Genomic DNA, 19,503 nt, shown 5'->3' with positions numbered 1-19,503 from the left:
TATATGCTTCTCACAAACCAGAGCTTCTCACAACAAGCATGATGGTTTCGGTAGGGAACGTCCCACCTTTGGGGATGAAACGATATCCATTGCCTCTTATTGCTTTCAAAAAATTTCTCGTGTCAACATAGAACAACAGGAGTGTTGTATCAATTTTTGGGATTTTTCAGGGTTCGTTTGGACATTTTATGCATTAACTGGGTTTTCTAGGCATTTTATGTGCATAATTCAAATTTGAACTACAATCACATGCTCCAATGCACCAAAGTTGGTTGAAAATCACATGTGTGTCCTTGGGTGAATTTTTAGGTCCCATGCAAGAGATGGGAATGAAATTCAAACACAATGGCACTGTTGATTGCCGGCAAAACATTGAGATGCATGGTTTTTAAATTCTAGTAAATCCAGAACTCGTATGAAATTCATGAAACTTGGCATGCTATCATGGAGCGGCATGAACATGCTGTGGTGAAAATTTTGTCCCACTTGGGGCAAGTTCGGGTATAAGCTTCTCACAACAAGCATGATGGTTTCTATTGAGAACATACCACCTTTGGTGACGGGACGATATCCGTTGCCTCTTATTGCTTTCAAAAAAATTCTCATGTCAACACAGAACAACAGGTGTGTTGTGTCAATTTTTGGGATTTTTCGGGGTTCATTTGGACATTTTAATGCATCAACTGAGTTTTCAATGCATTTATGTGCATAATTAAAATTTGAACTACATGCACATGCTCCAATGCATATAAATTGGTTGAAAAATCAAATCTATGTCCTTGGGTGCATGCTTAGGTCCCATGCAAGAAATGGGAATGAATTTCAAACACCGGGGCACCGTTGATTGCCAACAAAACATTGAGATGCCTCATTTTTAAATTCTAGTAAATACAAAACTCGTCTGAAATTCATGAAACTTGGCATGCTATCATGTAGCGGCATCAACATGCCGTGTTAAAAAATTTGTACCATCTGGGGCAGGTTCGGGTATATGCTTCTCACAAACCAGAGCTTCTCACAACAAGCATGAGCGGTTCGGTAGGGAATGTCCCACCTTTGTGGATGAAACGATATCCATTGCTTCTTATTGCTTTAAAAAATTCTCGTGTCAACATAGAACAACAGGAGTGTCGTGTCAATTTTTGGGATTTTTCGGGGTTCATTGAGACATTTTTATGCATTAACTGAGTTTTTAGTGCATTTATGTGCATAATTAAAATTTGAACTACATGCACATGCTCCAGTGCATATAAATTGGTTGAAAAATCAAATCTGTGTCCTTGGGTGCATGCTTAGGTCCCATGCAAGAAATGGGAATGAATTTCAAACACCAGCATACCGTTGATTGCCGGCAAAACATTAAGATGCCTCATTTTTAAATTCTAGTAAATACAAAACTCGTCTGAAATTCATGAAACTTGGCATGCTTTCATCGAGCGGCATCAGCATGCCATGGTAAAATTTTTGTCCCTTTTGGGGTAGGTTTGGGTATATGCTTCTCACAAACAAGAGCTTCTCACAACAAGCATCATGGTTTCGGTAGGGAACGTCCCACCTTTGGGGATGAAACGATATCCATTGCCTCTTATTGCTTCCAAATTTTTTCTCATGTCAACATAGAACAACAGGAGTGTTGTGTCAATTTTTGTGGTTTTTTGGGCTTCTTTTGGACATTTTTATGCATTAACCGAGTTTTCAATGCATTTATATGCATAATTCAAATTTGAACTACATGCACATGCTCCAATGCATATAAATTGGTTGAAAAAACAAATTTGTGTCCTTGGGTGCATGCTTAGGTCCCATGGAATAAATGGGAATGAATTCAAACACTAGGGCACCGTTGATTGCCGACAAAACATTGAGATGCCTGGTTTTTAAATTCTAGTAAATCCAAAACTCGTCTGGAATTCATGAAACTTGGCATGCTATCATGGAATGGCGCCTGACATGATGTGGTATTTTTCGTGTCCATTTTGAGAGAAGGCACACTCGAATAATGACAGCCAACAAAGGCATTTTGAGAAAAATAGCTGCCACTTAATATCTCAAATGTTTCTATAATTCAAAACGTGTGCGTTCTTGCTACCTCTTGAGCACTGCATTGGTTTTCCCTTGAAGAGGAAAGGATGATGCAGCAAAGTAGCATAAGTATTTTCCTCAGTTTTTGAGAACCAAGGTATCAATCCAGCAGGAGACTACACGCAAGTCCCTCGTACCTACACAAACAAATAGGAACCTCGCAACCAACGCGATAAAGGGGTTGTCAATCCCTTCACGGTCACTTACGAGAGTGAGGTTTGATAGAGATAATAATAGTAAGATAAATATTTTTGGTATTTTTATGATATAGATTGAAAGTAAAAGATTGCAAAGTAAAATAGATTGGAAACTTATATGATAAAAGATAGACTCGGAGGCCATAGGTTTCACTAGTGGCTTCTCTCAAGATAGCATAAGTATTACGGTGGGTGAACAAATTACTCTCGAGCAGTTGATAGGAAAGTGCATAATCATGAGAATATCTAGGCATGATCATGTATATAGGCATCACGTCCGTGACAAGTAGACCAAAACGATTCTGCATCTACTACTATTACACCACACATCGACCGCTATCCAGCATGCATTTAGAGTATTAAGTTCATAAGAACAGAGTAATGCATTAGGCAAGATGACATGATGTAGAGGGATAAAATCAAGCAATATGATATAAACCCCTCTTTTTATCCTCGATGGCAACAATACAATACATGCCTTGCTGCCCCTGCTGTCACTTGGAAAGGACACCGCAAGATTGAACCCAAAGCTAAGAACTTCTCCCATCGCAAGAAAGATCAATCTAGTAGGCCAAACCAAACTGATAATTTAAAGAGACTTGCAAAGATAACCAATCATACATAAAAGATTTCAGAGAAGAATCAAATATTGTTCATAGATAAACTTGATCATAAACCCACAATTCATCGGATCTCGACAAACACACCGCAAAAAGAGTTACATCAAATAGATCTCCAAGAAGATTGAGGAGAACATTGTATTGAGATCCAAAGAGATAAAAGAAGCCATCTAGCTAATAACTATGGACCCGAAGGTCTGAGGTAAACTACTCACACATCATCGGAGGGACCATGGAGTTGATGTAGAGGCCCTCCGTGATCGATTCCCCCTCCGCGAAGCTCCGGAAAGGCCCCAAGATGGGATCTCTTGGGTAGAGAAGGTTGCGGCGGTGGAAATAGGGTTTCGTGGTGCTCCTGGATGTTTTCGGGGTATATGAATATATATAGGAGGAAGAAGTAGGTCAATGGAGCCATTAGGGGCCCACGAGGGGGAGGGCGTGCCCAGGGGGGTAGGCGCGCCCCCTGCCTCATGGCCTCCTCGTTGGTTTCTTGACGTCCACTCCAAGTCCCCTGGATCACGTTTGTTCCAAACATAACTTCCGAAGGTTTTATTCCGTTTGGATTCTGTTTGATATTCCTTTTCTGTGAAACACTGAAATAGGCAAAAAAACAACAATTTGCACCGGGCCTTGGGTTAGTAGGTTAGTCCCAAAAATCTTTCCCTAATAATAAAGCACGGGTTGAGTCTGTCGGGTTCATCGTCACGACATTTTTACACAAAAGTCCATGTAGTTTTTGATAATTGATCCCACAATCCCTTTTTAAGTGGATGCGAGAAAACGTTTTGATTTTACAAATAACCCCTTGTGAGAATTTAATCCGCGCTCTTCCATCCCTCAACCCAGATGCATCTGGCGATGCCGCCACCCCACCGCCGGCCCGTGCTCTCCCCTACCTCCGCCGGCCTCTGCCCTCTCCGCACCGGCGACTTCCCCTCTCCTACTCCCCCTTCCCTTCTGTTCCTTCCAGATCGAGAAGGGAGGCCATGGCGCTCCCACCGCGGCTGGATCCAGACCAAGCCCGTGGGGTTCCAGTTCGCCTCCTCTTAGTGACCACGGCGGCGGGATCCATGGCCATGGCGGTGCGAGCGAGCAGACGTAGGCGTGAGAAGAGAGGAGGCAGGCAGGGCGGCAATGGAATTCCCGCCGCTTCTGTTCGTCTTCCTCCACACCTCCGCTCGTGCCCGTCTTCCTCGGCGCCTAATTCATCACCTAGGATGCGGCCTCCTCTCCAGTGACAGGGATGGTAACTCCTCAAACCCCCCATCCTTCCTTCCCTTCCACTCTATTCCAGTGATGCATTTTCTTTTCTTTTCATGACTCACCACTCGCAAAGGAGTTTGAGGCAGGAGGGACGTGGGTCAGGCATCTTATGTGCTGCTGAATTCGATTGATGGTTCTTGATTGTTGCGTAATTCCTGTTAGTTGTTATATGTCCTGCCGGACTCGCCATTAGGGACTTGATTCATGTTGGTTGCTGAATCTATTTATGTCTTATGTATACTTGATTCCATAGATTAATATCTCTTTTGGTTGGCACAAATGGATCAGACGTATTTTTGTTTGAAGTTAAGTTTTTTCTTCACGGGCTAGCGAAAATCTTCTGCCGGACTACCTCCCCTTTGCAAACCAATTATTGTAAATATTCAGAACTCTAGAATGGATATTTGTACATAGTATCATCTTCAGTAATACATAATAAGGATTGTTGATGCCACCAACCCCAACTGTATTGTGATAATGATATTGAATTGTTTTAATTTGGTTGTGTACTAAAATCTGAAAGCATTCTACTTTATTTATCTGTACAGATGTACCTACAGCATAGCTATTTGAGATATGCCACTACAGTATTATCAGTCCTTTCATGACTCTGAAACAGGGCTTTACATTCTGTGTTTTCTTATTGTACATCAATAACAAGAGCAGAGGAAGGCAACTGATGCATCTAAGTTCTCTTCTTATTTCAAATAAAGGCATCAAGTTGATGCATCTGAGTTCTTGGATCTAAAGCATAATACAACGAAAGGCAATAGTATGATACAGTCGATACTTGCTTGAACCATGCGAAGCTGAAAGTGTTCTATTACATCACATGTTTGTTGATCTAATTCTATTCACAGGTAATTTCTTTATGAATAGGAAGATTGACTAGGGGAGGATTATGTATTGAGGTAGGGAAAGTTGTGGTCGTGCGGCCATATAGGTACACCGTAGGATGCCAAACTTATTGATCTATTTTTGTGCTAATTTTTTTCCATCAATGGTTGGTTTTTCTATCAATTGTAGAGAAATCTCACCTTGAAGAATGAAACAAATGGTGATCAAAGATGTTCTTTCTACCAAAGAACCAGGCCGTGCTGAGGTAGTAGTGTGGTTCCGATGATGGTGGCGAGGCTAAAATAAGGGAGATGGCCTGGAGTTATTTTAACCATAAGTTGTGTAATGGTGTGCACTACAAAAAAACACTTCCGTGAAGATACGTGTTTGTCACAGTAGGTCGCATTTTCTGTCATGCATGTACATCCATGATGATTTTATGACAGAATCAAGATAGTCATACCTGTGCTGTCGTAGAAGTGTTCCATGACATTACCAAAATTATCATCACGGAAGTGTCCACTTCCATGACGATAAATCCTGCGTCACAGAAGTGCTTTCGTCAAGGGTGACTGACACGTGGCATCCACTGTAACGGAACGCCGTTAAGCTATCGGGTCGGGTTTTGGATCTGATAACCCGTTAACAGCCCCGACCAATGGGGATTTTCCATGTGTAAAATCATCATTGGCTGGAGGAAACACGTGTCGGCTCATCATTGGGACAGATGTCATGCACTCATTGGACAGAAGGCGCCTATGATACGTCGACACGTGGCACAGCCCAACAAAGGCCCATTCCTATGAAAAGGCCGGCTCGTTTGACTTTGTCAAAAGGTGGCGGGCCGGCCCATGTAAAGCCTGTTAACGGCCTGTTAGCATATAGCCCATTTACAGCCCGCTAACCCAAGGCCCATTACGCCCTATCCGAATTAGGCCCAGTAGCGTCATCTGGGCCACCCAATATGATTCCGGCCCGTTTTCACTTCTGGCCCTTGTGGAACACCCCGGATGTAATTTACCTTATATGTATCCCAACTCTTGCCGTTTCCGGCGCTAAGTTATTTTGTTTTCCTCGGGTTCGGATTTTTGTCTCCGTGTTTTGTTGCCTTTTTCATGCATCTCATATCATGTCATCATGTGCATTGCATTTGCATACGGGTTCGTCTCATGCATCCGAGCATTTTCCCCGTTGTCCGTTTTGCATTCCAGCGCTCCTATCTTCTCCGGTGGTCCTTTCTACCTCCTTTCGTGTGTGGGGGTTAAACATTTCCGGATTGGACCGAGACTTGTCATGTGGCCTTGGTTTACTACCGGTAGACCTCCTGTCAAGTTTCGTACCATTTGGACTTTGTTTGATACTCCAACGGTTAACCGAGGGACCGAGAAGGCCTCGTGTGTGTTGCAGCCCAACATCCTTCCAATTTTGCCCAAACCCTACCTAAATCCTTCCATCATCTAGAGCGTTCGATCACGATCGCGTGGCCAAAAATCGCACCTCATTTGGACTCTCCTAGCTCCACCTATGTATAAATAGGCATCTCCCCCGAAAATCACGGGTCCATTCCTACCCTAACCTAGCTCCCCGCCTCTCTGCGCGCCGGACAACGTCCGGGACGCACCGGACACCACCACCGCCACCAACCAGCGACCGCCATGTGGCGAGCCACGCCCACATCGCCGCCTCAGCGCCGCCGGCCCGCCAGGCCCACGCCCGGCCCACGTCGCCCCGCCGCCTCCATCCCGCGCGCGCCGCCATATTCCTCCGCGCCGGCCGCCGCCGCCCGACGCGCCCGCCGGCAGCCGCCTCGCCGCCCGGCTCCGGCACCTCGCCGGACCTCACCACCACGGCCGCGCCGCCCCTCGCCGCTCCGGCGTCCTCCTCCTCATCTCCTCGCCACGGCCGGCCTCCAAGTCCGACGAGCCAAAGCTCCTTCGGCGCTACAGTGACTTCCAGCCATCCTCGGGCCGCGTGCACGCCGGATCGGATCTGGATCGGTGCTACAGCGAAACCCTAGAGGGTTGACTTTTTCCCTCTCCCTAGTATTATTTTGCATTCTTGCTCATGCCGTAACTCCGCATCCATAGCTCCGATTTGTGCGTGTAGCATATCAAAATTTTAATCTCAGAGAGTACATCATTTCATCTCATTGCGTCATTTTCATTGGAGCTCATCTTGATGCCCGAAATGCTGTTGGAAGAGGGCTATTTGGTATAATTGCCAGATCTGTTGCATCAATTAGTTATTTGTCATTTTTGCCATGATTAATGTGTGCATGATATGCTCCTGAGCTCTACATGTGTTTTGTTATATGCCATGCCATCTTTACAGAGGTGCCTATCATGTATTTTTGTGATATGTGTGGTGACTAGCACAAGCTTGCAAAGTAGTGCATTCGTTAATGCTGATTTCAGGGACTTAGTTATTTCACTAAGTCCTTGTTCTGATTTTGTCATTATGCCATATGTTCATGTTGTTTCCTAGTGATCCGTGCCTCTTTTGAGGATGATCAGTAAGGATGTTTTGTTAACATTGTGGTGCTCTATCCATCCATATCTTTGTTTGCATTTATGGAGCACCCTAGCTTGAGTCAATCGAGCTGTACTTTTGCTATTTCGTGAATCCTGGCAGATTGTTGACTTGTTAGCGATTTTGCCGAGGATGTTGCTAGTGATCCGTGCATGCTATGTTGTTGTTCTTGCCATGTCTAGCTTTTATGATATGTATTCTTGATGGGTGTATGCTTAGTTTGTCATGCCTTGCTCTATAGTGAGTGCATCGAGCTCGTAAACATGCCTACTCGTTAACAGATTTGCAGGCTCCAGTTTTTCACCAAGTCTGTAATCTGATTATGTTTTTGCCATGTTCGCATGCTTGCAATTGTATTTTCCGATACCTTTTGGCTCAAGGTTACTAAGGGACTTTTGTTAAGTGCTTTGAGGAGCTTCATGTCATGCCTTTCTTTGCCATGTTAAGTTCCTGTAGCATATAGTTTTCATGCTCCAAAGTGTGCTACCTGATGTTAAATTCCAGGTCTGAAACCTATTATTGTTTGCATTTTTGCCATGCTTGTTCGAACCTGTTAATGGATGAATTGGCCGTAGCTCAGTGTTCATCTTTTGTCAAGCATCATGAGTGGATCCCTGCCATGTATTTTGTTGTCATGTTTGAGTGCTGTAGCATAATTATCTTGATGCATTTAGATGGCTACTTGCTGATTATCGCAAACCGGTGCCATATTTGTTTTGCTTGCCATTTCCAAACCGTGCATCCGATTGTAGGATCGAAAGTATGTCTAGAGGGGGGTGATTAGACTACTTGACCAAATAAAAACTTAACCTTTTCCCAATTTTAGTTCTTGGCACATTTTAGCTAATTTAGGACAAGTCAAGCAATCATCACATGATTCAAGCAAGCATGCAAAGAGTATATAGGCAGCGGAAAGTAAAGCATGCAACTTGCAAGAATGTAAAGGGAAGGGTTTGGAGAATTCAAACGCAATTGGAGACACGGATGTTTTTCCCGTGGTTCGGATAGGTGGTGCTATCCTACATCCACGTTGATGGAGACTTCAACCCACGAAGGGTAACGGTTGCGCGAGTCCACACAGGGCTCCACCCAAGGGTAATGGTTGCGCGAGTCCACACAGGGCTCCACCCACGAAGGGTCCACGAAGAAGCAACCACCCACAAAGGGTCCACGAAGAAGCAACCTTGTCTATCCCATCATGGCCATCGCCCACACAGGACTTGCCTCACTAGCGGTAGATCTTCACGAAGTAGGCGATCTCCTTGCCCTTACAAACTCCTTGGTTCAACTCCACAATCTTGTCGGAGGCTCCCAAGTGACACCTAGCCAATCTAGGAGACACCACTCTCCAAGAAGTAACAAATGGTGTGTAGGTAATGAACTCCTTGCTCTTGTGCTTCAAATGATAGTCTCCCCAACACTCAACTCTCTCTCATAGGATTTGGATTTAGTGGAAAGAAGATTTGAGTGGAAAGCAACTTGGGAAGGCTAGAGATCAAGATTCATATCGTAGGAATGGAATATCTTGGTCTCAACACATGAGTAGGTGGTTCTCTCTCAGAACATATGAGTTGGAATGGTGTGTGTGTTCTGATAGCTCTCTCCACTGGCTCTCACTCGAATGAAGAGGAGGTGGAGGGGTATATATAGCCTCCACACAAAATCCAACCGTTACACACAGTTTTCCAATCTCGGTGGGACCGAATCAACAAACTCGGTCGGACCGAAAATGTAAACCTAGTGACCGTTAGAGATTTTCGGTGGGACTGACATGCAACTCGGTAGGACCGATATGGTTAGGGTTTGGGCATAACGTAATCTCGGTGAGACCGATTACACAAACTCGGTGAGACCGAATTTGGTAATTAGCTAACCAGAGAGTTGGTCAGGCAAACTCGATGGGACCGATTTGCTCTTTCGGTGAGACCGAGTGGAACTCGGTGAGACCGAAAAGTTACAAAGGGGAAACACTGAGTTTACATTGCAATCTCGGTGGGACCGATTCGCTCTTTCGGTGAGACCGAAAAGTTACGAAAGGGAAACAGAGAGTTTGCAATCCCATCTCGGTGAGACCGAGATCCTTATCGGTAGAACCGAATTGCTAGGGTTTGGCAGTGGCTAATGACAAGTGAAACTCGGTGGCGCCGGATAGGAAGAATCGGTAGGACCGAGTTTGGCTTAGGGTTTAGGTCATATGTGGATATGGGAAAGTAGTTGAGGGTTTTGGAGCATATCACTAAGCACATGAAGCAAGAGGCTCATTAAGCAACACCTCATCCCTCCTTGATAGTATTGGCTTTTCCTAAAGACTCAATGTGATCTTGGATCACTAAAATATAAAATGAAGAGTCTTGAGCTTTTGAGCTTGAGCCAATCCTTTGTCCTTAGCATTTTGAGGGTTCCACTTTCACATCCATGCCATGCCAATCATTAAGCTTTCCTGAAATAATCATCTTGGAATAGCATTAGCTCAATGAGCTATATGTTGTTATGAATTACCAAAACCACCTAGGGATAGTTGCACTTTCAATCTCCCCCTTTTTGGTAATTGATGACAACATATAGATCAAAGCTTCGACAAATGATAATAAGCATGAAATATATCGTCGCTTTGAGAAGTATGTGATAAGTAAGAGCTCCCCCTAAATTTGTGCATATTTAAAATTTGCTTTGGACTGCAAATGCACAAGGAGTTAGAGTCATGGGTTACTCTTCCATGTCACATACATCTTGGTGGAGCGCTTAAAATGATAAGAATGAAATACATGCACTCATCACCAATAGTGAATGATCACATAAGACAGATAAGATAATAGCATTCATCAAGCATTAAGTGTAGCTTATGATCAAACACATGATCATCAATGTCTCACAAATAATGACGTAGTATCTCAAGCACTCAAAAGCAAACAAGTTTGAAAAACCACCAAATAAAGCAAGAGAGAAAAGCAACACTCTCTCTCTCGAAGCCTATGATCTATACATCTTCTCCCCCTTTGGCAACAAGTTACCAAAAAGTTCCTAGAAAATGCATAGCACTAGATCGACGCTCAGGCTTAATCTTCTGGTGGTGGTGGAGTCCGGATCACTCCAAGGACGAAGGCTTCGGTAGATGCTGAAGTAGACGCTGGAGTTGGAGCTGAGGTAGATGCTGGAGCTGGTGGAACTAAGGCTGTGGCTGGTGCTGAGGTGGTGGCTCTTGTGTCAGCAACTGGCACGGCAGACGACCTTGGACCTCTGGGCACTCTGGCAAAGGCATGAGTGGTAGTCCTGCCTCTCCTCTCCTGCATATCATCTTGGAGCTGCTCCACTGCAGTCTGAATCTCCGTTACCTTGACATCCAAGTCAAAGAACTTTTGTTCCATGATTCTCTCTAGGCTTGCCTGGTTTTGAGTTAGGGTGGCTAGTCCTTTCTCAATCCGCAGGGTGGATGCAATGAGGTAACCAAGCTGCTCTTGTTTGGTCTTCAAGAAGTACTCAGATGCCTCCTCTTGAGTTGGCATCTTGGCAGCTTTCTCCTTCCTTGCCTTCTCCTTCTTTGCAAATGCTTGGGCAGATGACGGTTCATTTTCAGTCATGACAACTTCATTGTCCTCAAAATCTGGACGGATAGGCAGGTGTTCCTTGTCCAATAAATATATGCCCGTGCCCATCTTGGAGTTGATGAGCTCCTGGATCTAAGGGGCATATCCGCAACTCCTCTTCTGATCTTCTGTAGTCCTCTTGATTGTTTCCACTATGAGGCTCATCACCTTGAACTTCGGAGGCACATCAAACACATGTAGCAAGTTGATAGCATGGCCTCTGATCATCTTGTGATCTCCAGACTTGGGCAGTAAGGTGTGCCTTAGTATCCAATTGATCGTAGGCAGACCTGACAGAAGATAATGCAGTGAGCCAAACTTGAAAGTATCAAGTGCTTCATTTGGGATCTCCTTGTACATATTGGACATTGAGTTGTGGTCCATCTTCTTCTTGGCATATATGTCCATGTCATCATCATGCTCCTCTGGGGCATTAATCAACTTTGCCCATTCCTCAACAGTGGATTGGTACCTCGTACCCTCAGACATCCATGTGATCCTCCCATCTGGATAAAAATGTGCCGTGGAGTAGAACTGCATGATCAGCTCCTCGTTCCACTTTGTGAGCTTCTGCCCAACAAAGTCAGCAACTCCACAAGCACTAAAGCTGTCAAATACTCCAGGGTAGTGCTCCTCATTCTCCTTCATGTAGGTCCAGTCGACCCATCTCATATCACAGACTATGGGCTTCTTATCAAGCAAAATTGTCTCATAAAAATCTTGCTGCTCCTTGGTGTGGAACCTGTAATCCACGGTAGTCCTCCTCCTAGAAGCATATGGGTCTGCTTCTCTCCACTTCCTCAGCCCTAAATCTCTCCTGAGCTTCATGTCCTCAGCCACAGGATGAGCATCGTTGTGGTCCGGGATCTTGGGCTTGAGCTTTCTCAGAACTTGCTCCTCATCCTCTTCTTCAGCAACAGTCTCAGGCACTGGGGCCTTGTTCTTCTCAGCTGCAGGAATGCTCCTTGTATTCCTCTTGGGTTTTGGCTTGGAGGCAGCTTTGGGCTTAGATGCAGTAGCCCCTGACCTTATGGCATCACCCATCAGCTTGGGTGCCTTGGGTGCTGGTGCAGCTACCTCTTCTTCCTCTTCCTCTTCCATGATGGAAGCTTTTCCTAGCACTCTGGCTACGGTCTTCTTGACCCTTTCCTTCCTCTTCTTGCCTTCTGTAGCAACTGGCTCTTGGGGAGTGGGCTTCTCAGTTGAGGCTCTTGCCTTTGACATGGGCTGCCTGCCTGCTGGCCTTTTGATTTTCAGCCCTGGCTTTGTGCCTTGAGCTGGCTCAACTCTCTTGGAAGTGGCCTCTTCCTCTGCCACATAGTCCTCATCTTCGGAATCTGAAGTCCTCTTATTCCTCTGTCTCGTGGCAGCCTTTGGCAAGTTGCTAGGGGTGCTCCTGCTGCCCTCATCTGAAGAACTTGAGGGACTAGTGCCCTCACTCATGTGCACCTGCTGCTCTGACATGTTTTGGCTATCACTCTGATCAGACATGCTGCAAACTGACTGCTGACCCTGTGAACAGATTATAGATGAGGTAGAAAGGATGAGCATCACAAAATGCAGAGATTTTTGCAAAAGAATGATCCAAAAACTTAGTTTTAGTTTCCCACTGAAATCATCTCGGATCTACCGATTTTCAAACTCGGTGATACCGAAGCAGTTTTGGAACCTAAACTAGTGAACTCAGTTGGACCGAGTCACAGTTCGGTGGCACCGAGACTGCTAGGGTTTCACTGAGTTCCAAAATCGGTCACACCGATAAGTAATTCTCGGTCAGACCGAGTCTCACTTGTGCAATGGCATAAGCCAAATCGGTGGGACCGAGTTTTTCAACTCGGTGGGTCCGAGATGGTTTTGGCGGAAACCTAACCCTAAAATTTTCGAATCAAACCTAATCTATAAGCGTTTTGACTGGATAGGAGTGTTTCAATCGTGGCAAGAATCATGAAGATCACAATGTGCTAGGAATCAGATTGAAGAATAGCACAAAGATCAAGTCCATACCCTAGTTCGGCGGGGACTTGCTACGGTGGCAACGGCGGGGCAGAATTCCCGTTGACGGCGACGGAGACCAGCGACTGGAGGCGGCTGGCGGCGAGAAGACGATCCGAAGACCACGAGGGCAGAGCAGGCTATCACGCGGGCGAAGGGGTTCGGAGAAATTTCCAAAATTTTGCCCGTGACTATATATAGCCCGACCCTGTCGGTGTGACCGAGTGGAACAACTCGGTGGCACCGAGATTCATAACTGCAAGCAGTTACTGAAACTCGGTGTGACCGAAAGGTTCAAATCGGTTGCACCAAGATCGAAAACCTAGATCGACTTAATGATCTCGGTAGGACTGAAAGTGGAGTATCGGTCAGACCGAGAATCATAAAGAGGTTTTGGAAGTTTAAGTCTATGACGAATCGGGGACTCCGAGCGCTCCTCACACAGAGTGGTTCGAATCTGACTTGATCAAATTTTGTGATGCAGCATGAATAGAGTTTGAGACGAGAAAAGCATAGATAGCTAGAGGAGGTTCTTAGGCATTCTTGTCCATCCACTTGGCAAAAAGAAATAAAGCCGAACAATCAAAACAACAAGTGGATGTCCTTGAATGAGTAAAATATGCAACCAGCATGCTCACACAATAAGATGGCAAATGAAATATGTGACAAGGCATGCACAACCAATTCTAGCATCTATCAAGCAATTTGCGATGACTAGGTCATCTATATATGAGTATATTGACTTAGGAGTCAAGTGAGAACACTTGATCATAGGTCATACTCATCGTTTAAGCTCAAGTGGGGTTACCACTTTTACATAAAGCATTGTTGTGTTCACATCTTTAGAGTTGCTTTAGCTCAAGTCTTAGAGTAAAGCTCCCCCTAGATGTGATATCCCCCCTAAGAGGGATGAACTAACCTTGGGTTTTGTCGATGATGACTTCATGTAGATATTGAAGATGTGGATGCTCAATGTTGATGTAGATCTCTTGAAGCTATCCATTTGAGTGAATTGCACTTTCAATACCTACATGGGTTAGTCCCACAAGGAACAAACAAGGATATCCATAGACATAGAGTGATGCACACACAAGATGATGTCCATGAAAACTTTTAGGTTACCTTGTCCCTTGTCTTACCAACAAGAGGGTTTGTGACTCCTTGAACTAGTGCAAGATGTGGAAGTTGATTGCACTTGTTCTTGCCAAAATGATAAGAGTGAAATATGTTGGCAGAGTCACCCTCGAGAACTCTCTAGTTGTTCTTCTTTTGGATCCACTCGAAATCACTTCTATCTTTGCTTGCTAGATGCTCGCTCTTTTGCTATGCTTATGCTACGATGCCTACCACTTGCTTATCATGCCTCCCAAATTGCCATGTCAAACCTCTAACCCACCATGTCCTAGCAAACCGTTGATTGGCTATGTTACCGCTTCGCTCAGCCCCTCTTATAGCGTTGCTAGTTGCAGGTGAAGATTGGAGATCGTTCCTTGTTGGAACATTGTTTATTGTTGGGATATCACCATATTATCTTGTTATCTTAATGAATCTATATACTTGGTAAAGGGTGGAAGGCTCCGCCTTTTGCCTAGTGTTTTGTTCAACTCTTGCCGCCCCCTAGTTTCCGTCATATTGGTGTTATGTTCCCAGATTTTTGCGTTCCTTACGCGGTTGGGTGATAATGGGAACCCCTTGACAGTTTGCCTTGAATAAAACTCTTCCAGCAATGCCCAACTTTGGTTTTACCATTCTCCACCTAGCCTCTTTTTCCCTTGGGTTCCGCGGACTCAAGGGTCATCTTTTTTTAAAACCCCCGGGCCAGTGCTCCTCTGAGTGTTGGTCCAACCTGTCAGCTGCCGGTGGCCACCAGGGGTAACTCTGGGCTGGCCTACCCGTACCTTGGACAATCCGGTGTGCCCTGAGAACGAGATATGTGCAGCTCCTATCGGGATTTGTCGGCACATTCGGGCGGTGTTGCTGGTTTAGTTTTACCCTTGTCGAGGATGTCTTGTAGAACCGGGATGCCGAGCCTGATCGGAATGTCTCGGGAGAAGGAATATCCTTCATTGACCGTGAGAGCTTGTGATGGGCTAAGTTGGGACTCCCATGCAGGGATTTGAACTTTCGAAAGTCGTGCCCGCGGTTATGGGCAGATGGGAATTTGTTAATGTCTGATTGTAGATAACATGAACCTTAACTTAATTAAAATGAATCAACTGCGTGTGTAACCATGATGGTCTCTTCTCGGCGGAGTCCGGGAAGTGAACACGGTGTTGCCGTAGGTTGTTCTATAGTTCTTCGTTCGTGCTTTGCCTTCTCTTGTCGCTCTCTTTTGCAAACAGGTTAGCCACCATATATGCTAGTCGCTTGCTGCAGCTCCACATATTACCTTGCCTTACCTTTAAGCTTAAATAGTCTTGATCGCGAGGGTGCGAGATTGCTGAGTCCCCGTGACTCACAGATTACTTCCAAACCAGATGCAGGGACCGATGATTCCGTTCCAAATGATGCGCTTGAGCTCAAGTGGGAGTTTGACGAAGACTCACGCCGTTACTATGTGTCTTTCGCTAATGATCAGTAGTGGTGCCCAGTTGGGGTGATCGGGACCGTATCGCATGTTGGGGTTGATCTTTTATTTTGGTGTCGTAGTCGGACCATGAGTGTATTGGATGATTGTAATGTTATTTATGTATTTGTGTGATGTGGCGAGTGTAAGCCAACTATGTACTTTTCCCCTATTATCTATTTACATGGGTTGTTGTGAAGATTACCTTACTTGCAACATTGCTTTCAATGCGGTTATGCCTCTAAGTCGTGCTTCGACACGTAGGAGATATAGCCGCATCAAGGGCATTACAAGTTGGTAATCAGAGCCTTCCCCGACCTTAGGAGCCCCCCTGCTTGATCGAATTAGCTGGCGTTGTTGAGTCTAGAAAAATGTTTTGAGTCATTTAGGAATTATATATCGGAGAGTTAGGAATTCTTTTTACTCCCCAGTCCCTTCATCGCTCTGGTAAGGCATCCTGACGTAGAGTTTTGACTCTTCTCTTCTCAAATTTCACTAAAAATAATTTAGGATCACGCGGGTATCTTGGAATCGTTCCGATCGATTTGTGACGAGAACATTGTTCTTGGTGCCTCCTGTCATTTAGGGGTTGTGGCAGTGTCCCGGGGAGTTGAGCTCCGAGGTGTTGTCGTCACAATTTTATCGTTGCAGTTCTAGAATACCTGAGTTTAGTTTCGCCGACATCGAAAATCTCTTTTATGCAGTTGTTGGTGAGATAACCTCGACGCCACCCAGTACTGGGGCGGGAGTTCGGGAGTATTGCCATAACTTGTATAACGGATGCTTTTTGAAGGTTGAGGTAGACGATTTCCGAAGTTTTTCTCGGTTATGTGTTGAAGGATGGATACAGCTAGATGTAGGATTTGCTAGATTTGGGTGAGATATTATGCTTCCCCTGTATCCCCAACACCTGATTGCATAACCGGAAAGGTTCGGGAGTTTCATAGGTGGGAATTCTTGTAGCTTTAGTTCTTCTTCCACGGATATTTGGTTTGAGATTGGGTGATCCTTACCGAGTATTCATTCTTGCTGCGTACCTTGTTGTTGTTTTTCTTTTACTTCAATTCTAAGTGGCTTCTCAATTTATGGATATGTGACCATTTCAATTAGAATGCATTCGTTCATTTTGTTCGGATGTGAAGACTATATGTTGCAATTTCTACCCATTTGTTTCAGCTTCAATATTTGTCTATCAATGTGCTAATGGATGTCAACCTCTTCAGGATGGCTCCTCCAATGCGCACGACTCCGAATCTTGATCCGCCACCACCACCTTCACCTCCGGAGGCAAGGCAAGCTGTGATGGCCGCTACCAATGCAAACACGCAGCTGATCATGCAACTTCTTCAAGAGCGCAACCAAGGGAACCAAGGGAACCAGGCAACAATCAGAATCACTTTGCTACACTCAACCAGTTCCTTGCTAACCAGCCAAAGACCTTCAGCAATTGTGTTGAGGCAACTGACGCTGATGATTGGCTCGTGGACATATGCAAGCATTTCGAGTGCAGTAACGTCAGGCCTGAGGACTTTGTCAAGTTCGCTTCCTTCCATCTCAAAGACCAAGCTGCAGAATGGTTTCAACAGTACAAAGATTCCAGAGGAGGCCGTGTGATTACCTGGGATGAATTCCGTCAAGACTTCAAAGCTCATCATATTCCTCAGAGCATGGTTGAAAGCAAGCATGAGGAATTCCGCAACCTGAAGCAAGGCTCTATGTCTGTCTATGAGTACAACAAGATGTTTCAGAAGCTCGCCCGTTTTGCTAAGAAGGACGTCCCTGACGAGAAGAGCATGATATACCAGTTCAGGGGTGGTCTCAGAGAAGAAATCCAGCTAGCTCTTGTCCTCTTTGAGCCCAGGAGGTACGATGAGTTTTACAACATGGCATTGAAGCAAGAGACTGCTCAACTAAAGTGCGATGCTTCCAAGAAGCGAGTCATAGATGCTACTCCTTCTTCCTCAACTCAAGTGGCTAAGCAGCAGAAGTATTGGCTTCCTCCTCCTCCGTTCCGTCAGCCTTATCAACAGAAGAGCAAAGGTGGCAGTGGATCTTCCCCCCCCCCCAACCCTGGCTTTCAGAACAAGACTTCGTCTCAAGCTCCAAGATCGAGTGCTCCGTATCACCGTCCGCTTTCAGAGGTCACGTGCAACAAGTGCCAATAGAAGGGTCACTATGCCAACAAATGCTTCAATCAGAGGCGTCTCCCTCCTCCTCTTGTGAGATCGGCAAGTACAGTTGTGGTCCAGCATAACCCCAAGCACGCCAAGGTCAATTTGATGAATGCTGCTCAGGCAGAGGACTCGTTAGATGTCATCATGGGTAACCTTCCTGTTAACGATATTCCAGCTAAAGTTCTTTTTGACACTAGTGCATCGCATTGTTTCATCTCAAGACCTTTTGCATCTAAGCATGAGTTGGCTTTGCAAGTTTTGCCTAGACCAATAGCAGTTGTCTCTCCCGGTAGGCGCATGAATGCTAACTCCTTTGTTCTGGATGTTACTATCTCTTTGGGTGACTACAAGTTTCTGTCTTCTCCTACGGTTCTTGTTGACTCGGATATTGATCTTATTCTCGGAATGGATTGGCTTTCTAAGCATAAGGCTCAGCTTGATTGTGCTTCCAGGCAGATTCAATTGACTCATTCGTCTGAGGATGTAATTGTCTTTGCCGCTCGTGATGATACCATCCTTCTATTTTCTCTCAACGAGAAGGGTGAACTGGATGCCATCTCTCAAATTCCAGTCGTTTGTGAATATCAAGACGTCTTCCCAGAAGAGCTCCCAGGAATGCCTCCGCACCGGCCAGTTGAATTCGTCATCGATCTTGAGCCTGGCACGGAACCTGTTTGCAAACGTCCTTACAAGCTTGGACCAGAAGAGTTGAAGGAGCTGAAGAAGAAACTCGATATTCAAGAGCGAATGGGTCTCATCCGACCTAGTTCTTCTCCGTGGGGTTGTGGAGTTCTTTTTGTGAAGAAGAAGGATGGAACGGACCGACTTTGTGTTGACTACCGTCCATTGAACAAGAAGACTATCAAGAACAAGTACCCACTTCCCAACATCAATGAGCTGTTCGAACAACTCAAAGGTGCCCAAGTATTCTCCAAGCTTGATCTCCAAATGGGCTATCACCAGATTCGTATCCGTGAGCAAGATATTCCCAAGACGGCTTTCAGAACAAGCTATGGTTCATATGAATACACTGTCATGTCTTTTGGCCTTGTCAATGCTCCTCCGACTTTCTCTTGCATGATGAACTTCATCTTCAACGCCTACACAAATGACTTTGTCTTGATCTACCTCGATGACATTCTGGTCTGTTCAAAGAACAAGGAAGATCATGCCAAGCACTTGCGTTTGGTGCTCGATAAGCTCAGGGAACATCAGTTCTATGCCAAGTTCTCAAAGTGCGAGTTTTGGCTCGATGAGGTTCTCTATCTTGGGCATATCATCTCTGCCAAGGGCATAGCGGTGAATCCTGAGAAGGTGTCTGCAATTGTGAATTGGGAACCACCTCAAAACGTGAAGCAACTCTGCAGCTTCCTTGGTCTCGCAAGCTACTGTTGAAGGTTCGTTGAGAACTTTTCAAAGATCGCGAAGCCTCTTTCGAACCTTCTCCAGAAGCACGTCAAGTATGTTTGGTCTCCGGAATGTGACATTTCTTTCAACACTTTGAAAGAGAAATTGGTCACTGCTCCAGTTTTGACTCCTCCTGATGAATCCAAACCGTTCGAGGTCTTCTATGATGCCTCTCTTCAAGGTCTTGGTGCAGTGTTGATGCAAGATAAGAAAGTTGTGGCTTATACCTCTCGTCAGTTGAAGCCCAACGAG

At 45.2% G+C, this 19,503-nt stretch overlaps 1 long non-coding RNA gene across 2 annotated transcripts; it reads left to right on the top strand.

The window, feature by feature from the left end:
* The first annotated feature begins 3,709 nt into the window (after window positions 1–3,709).
* Window positions 3,710–5,459, top strand: LOC125514104. 2 transcript variants are annotated; one of them, XR_007286264.1, is made up of 2 exons: window positions 3,710–4,145; window positions 5,023–5,459. It is a non-coding gene; the product is annotated as an uncharacterized LOC125514104 (long non-coding RNA). The 2 variants fall into 2 exon arrangements; XR_007286263.1 differs by lacking the exon at window positions 5,023–5,459 and adding an exon at window positions 4,236–4,659.
* The last annotated feature ends 14,044 nt before the right edge of the window (window positions 5,460–19,503 follow it).

The sequence above is a fragment of the Triticum urartu genome, chromosome 6 (genome assembly GCF_003073215.2).
Source record: "Triticum urartu cultivar G1812 chromosome 6, Tu2.1, whole genome shotgun sequence".
Lineage (NCBI taxonomy): Eukaryota > Viridiplantae > Streptophyta > Magnoliopsida > Poales > Poaceae > Triticum > Triticum urartu.
Note: the sequence above shows the minus strand (reverse complement) of the source record. Positions and strands in the feature narration are given on the sequence as shown.